Below are 5,200 nucleotides of genomic sequence, written 5' to 3' on the forward strand. Positions count from 1 at the left end.
TAGTTGTGTCCTCTTTTGGAAGGCCAAACAAAGTAGTTTCTCGCTTTCACAACGAAACAGCGTCACTCACGGCGGGCTAAAGTGAGCGGAGGCCGGAGTCCTAGAGTGAGCAGAGGCCGGCGGCCTAGAGTGAGCAGAGGCCAGCTTGAGTGAGCGGCGACCGGCGGGCTTGCTGCAAGGTTCCCTTTCATGGGAACATTGAATGGTGTCCTGTAGGGGGCGCTATGGGGAATGACTCGTCGTGACCCGTGTCTGAAGCATACATTGAAAAACACCAACAACATGTTGGCCGGCGACAGCCATGACGTTTTGAAGAGGGGTTTTCCCTCTCACGATCGTCGGCTGTGGACGAGAGTGCGCCGCTGGAGGATGATGCTATTTCATTAACATTGTCTGATCCAGGGGTCAGTGCTCTGCTGGGTTCGGCCCAGCAAAAGCAGGAAATGTCTGAGGGGGGAAAAGAAGCTGAGGCTGAGCCTTCCCAATCCTCCTGTCTTGCGTATGATGAGCTTTGAAAGTTATGGATCGTGCCACAGCGAGGCTTTACTTGCTGTGAAGCGGGCAAAGAAAGAGACGTCCTCTCTTAAGACTTCCTCCTTGACATCTCGCTCAGATGCCAGGGCATATGCAGCAGCAGCAGGTCGGGCTGTCGCTTAATTGCACACGATGGTGATGCTCCAAGCATATCAGGCTGACCTGCTGAAAGACCGGGATAGAGGCCTTCACGAAGTCCAGGTCTGAGTCCGAACAACCCAGGGGTCCTAGTTTTTCCCAGAGCACCTGGAACCAGCAGCATCAGGCAAACTAGGCCCTTCCTAGTTTTTTGGCTAGCTTGCAGTACACTTAACCTTCTGATTCGAACAATTGCGCTGTAGGTCAAGCCCCCCTCATGCTGAGAGCTGGGTTTGTGCTCCCTCGGCTAAGGTAAATTACCGCTAGCCATTCCAGCATTGTAACATGCTGTAGGTCGAGCCCCCTTCTCGACTGAGAACTGGGTGTGTGGGCTGCTCTTTCAGAGTGCCACGATAACCCCTTAGAACGGTATTTTTAAAATCTATGTTATGGTAAGTGTGCACGTGAAGTCTTTGTACACTTTCTAAAATCCACACTGTGGTAAGTTTGCACGCTAGTCCTCTCTGAGGAGTTGGGTTCCTCGCTCCATGGGCTGTCCTGGTGGTAGTTTGAGCAGTGGTCGCCTTTTTTCAAAGGGTTACCTGGAATGAGCAACGTTATTTCCTCTGAATTCGGAGTTCTCCTCTCACATGAGAAGTTGAGTTCTCTGTTTTTCCAGAGCACCTGGAACCAGCAGCATGAGGTGGATTAGGCCCTTCCTCTGCCTCCCTGATGCGCTGAGTGTTTGGCTAGCTTGCAGTATGCTTACCCTTCTGATTTTACAATCATGCTGCAGGTCGAGCCCCCTCTCGTTGAGAGCTGGGTTTGTGCTCCCTCAGCCTAGGTAAACTACTGCTATCCGTTCCAGCATTGGAACATGCTGTAGGTCGAGCCCCCTTCTCGGATTGAGAACTAGGTGTGTTGCTCCCACGGCTAAGTAAGTTATTGCTAGCTGTTCCAGCTTTGGAACATGCTGCAGGTCGAGCCCCCTTCTCGGATTGAGAACTGGGTGTGTTGCTCCCTCAGCTGAATAACTGCTAGCTGTTCCACCATTGGAACATGCTGTAGGTTGAGCTCCCTCTCGTTTTAGAGCGGGATGTTGCTCCTTCAGCTACAGATTTACTGCTAGCCACTCCAGCATTATAGCCGTAGACATAGCGTTTTGGGGATGTGCTATTTCTATCTATGGGCTGCTCTTTCAGGGTGCCACGAGAACCCCTAGAACGGTATTCAAGTGTGTGCACGTTATGCTTTGCCCACTTTTCTACAAATCCTGTATGGTAAGAGCTACGCGCAGAGACTTCGTGCTCTTTTTGAGTGGTTTAAAACCCCGGTTCCGCCTTGGGCACCTCTCCACCAATGTATCCTCTGGGTACCTACTTTAACAGGGAGTTGCTACTAGGGGTCTGTTGAGACAGTTCCTTTAGCATATGCAGAGCATGAATAGCCCCTTTGTGACAGGCCAAGACTTAGTATGATTCTAGGCTCTTGGTCGTAATCCCTTAAATTAATCTATTCCTGATTCCAAGCCTTGAGCTCTACCCCGGGCCCAGGAGTTCTGGCCCTAACAGGCAAGTTTTTGGGCTATGTAGCCTAGGCCTTTGGCCGTAGGGAATAATGTTACTGACAGCCGTCTAACGTCCCAGGGGCAACTCCCATGGCAATATGGTAGAGTTGGTACTTAGTGCTCGCCATGGTTTCTGGCATGCACTCCCCTCAGCATGGTGGCGTGGGTATACCGTTCCCCATAGCGACCCCTAGAGGACGCAGTTCGAAGTTCCCATGAAAGGGAACGTGTCAGGCTACGTATGTAACGAGACACTGCGTCCTCTAGGTTTCTTGCCATGCTTCGGACGCAAGCTTCAGACGAAGAAGTGGATGATGTGTTCTCCCGGCGCCTATTTATACTATAGTCGCACCGGTAGTGACGTCATGGCTGTCGTCGGCCAACGTGTTGTTGGTGTTTTTTTAATGTATGCTTCAGACACGGGTCACGACGAGGCGTTCCCCATAGCGACCCCTAGAGGACGCAGTGTCTCGTTCCCTAGTCATACATAACCTGAGACGTTTCTCATTAAAATTAATTAAAAAGTATATTGTGTAAATTACATCACTAATGTCATAGCATAGCATAGTTTAATTATAGTGGGCCACATTGTAACGCAGTGTTACAACGTTCCCCATCTGTGCAACTAGAATTTAAAACTGGTTAGTGTCTTCTGCTAGTTAGCGAAGCATTAACAAACTATCTAAACTGATAAATAGCAGATTGGGGATTCAAATAATAGCAGATTTGTCTCATTTTAAATTAATACTAAAAACTAAGATAAAAAAAAAATAATAATTATTATTTAGCCAGAAATGTAATGCTGCTATGGTAAAATAAATGTTCAGCGATATCTTAAAAAGATTTTTTGAATTTTGTGCACTTTTCTTTCCTCTATATAGTGTTGATATCGCAACTAGTAAATACCGTCAATTTGGTTATGCTAGCATGTATGGAAATACTTAAACCATGTGTGTTACAACTAACCCCGCATTAGTTTGTGCCCCACACTCCCCTATATTTGGTTTTAATGCACTTCTGCAAATAATTTTGCTCCTAGATAACCATGTGCTTCTTTTCAAATCACCTAATGCATATGTTTAGGATCATATAATCGTATACACGATATGTTATTGTGATCTCAATCTCTATAGGTTTAACATTTCTCACCACAAGGGCCATTTAGTCCATCTGGGTTTGCAGTCATCTCAGTCGTTTTGGATCAAACTCGTCATTTTTGTACTAGCAGCTTAGATTCTTAAGCATTAGATCAGAAGCACCACATATGCTGCACTGATTGATGCTAAACTGCTACATCATGTGTAGATCGTGTAACATGACAGAGCCAGCAGGATCTCCAGCTAATTCAGCATCAAACGGCATCATTGATTATTACATGACGTCACGTCCGGATAATGCATTTCTCATACAAAATCCTACCAGTCATGTGACTGCATGTGTCTGCCTGCAAGTCAGGAGCATCAGGAGACCCATTTGTCATTCTAATTGTATTCTTTCGCTCAGCGCATCGATTTATTGCACCTGGTAGAAAAGCAATTCAGTGCTGCTGCGAGGGCACACCTTTCAAAGCATTATGAATCGCGTGTCGCCGTGTTTTAACTTTAGAAAAAACAGCTCCTTCTAATTGCGCTTATGGCATGAGGTATGAAACTGTAATTAAATATGCAATAGCATAGGACTCATAACTTATTGAGGCTTTTGCCTGACGAATTGTGCTTTTTTAGACTCATTAGGCAAGTCATGCATGTAGCATTCCATCTGCATAAAGAATATAAAAATAATTGCTTCCTTGATATATTGGGTTTTGGTAATGAATTATTAAAGATCACAAATATCCATTTCCGCTTTGGTTTCGTGTGTTGTCACCACAGTCAATGCCTCAGTTAATATTTCTGCCCTGAAAAGAGCTCACAAGGAAATGTCGGCTGCTTTGAGGAATATAATTTTCAAAAAATATTTGAGAAATTACTTTGAAACTGGGAGGGAATTCATCTCCCAGGACTCATATCTCATTCTGAATATAGATGAATGCATCAAGTCAATGCAAAAACGCATGCGAGACAGCTCGACTGCATGCAGACTACATAGTAATATGTGCCACGGTGCTCGTATAATGCTATATAAAATTGTTTATTGATACCAAGCAATAGTGTTTTTTCTTTGTTTTATAAGGGTAGCCTTAATTGTTGTCAGTCTGTCTAGGTTATAATAATTCATTCTGATGGGGTTTAAGAGCAGATATTAGATTGAGAGGGACTTTCTGCTGCAGTGTTACAGGACAATGGATTAGGTTTGGCCCAGAGGAGCATTAATCCACTCCCTCGTGCTTTAGATAACGTGCTGCCAAGAGTCCTGCTCACTTCCTCTGAAGTCTTACAAAGTCAAACGGTTTTGCAGACGCAGGTGCACAAAGTACAACCAGCACAGACTCACAAATGCAAGGTGTTGAATTTAAGCATAGCGGTATTGTTTATAATGGCAAATTGAATTGCACATGCATACAGTCCAGTGCATGCATGTATATTAATAATAAATGTGCATGACATCTTTCTAAATACATACAGTACATGTGGATGAGCATATGTACATGAATAAACTGCTCAAGAACATGCTCAGATCATATTTTACTCCAAAAATCAAAATAAATTATATTTTGCATCTTGCTAATTAGGCCTGTTGTAGCGATTTTATTTTATTTACTTTGTGCTATTATTTGAATAATACAACAAATGTGTATTTATAATGCATTTTTAAAATGCATTTGTACTCCGAATTAAATGTAATGCAAATCTATTGAGAATCAGTAACCACGTGTGGCACGAAGTGGTCAGGAGTTTGAAAATTACCAATAATAAGAGAAATCCTATAGTCGACTACGCCACCCGGAATACACCGGGACATAACAGCCCTAAGCAAAGGAACACAGGTTCGTTGCCAAAGGCAGGGTGAGCATAATGATACAGATATAAACAAATCACTTTATTAACATACAATTAATAAAAACACATACAACACTTCACA

Source organism: Sinocyclocheilus rhinocerous, unplaced genomic scaffold (genome assembly GCF_001515625.1).
Source record: "Sinocyclocheilus rhinocerous isolate Xijiao unplaced genomic scaffold, SAMN03320098_v1.1 scaffold134, whole genome shotgun sequence".
Taxonomy (NCBI): domain Eukaryota; kingdom Metazoa; phylum Chordata; class Actinopteri; order Cypriniformes; family Cyprinidae; genus Sinocyclocheilus; species Sinocyclocheilus rhinocerous.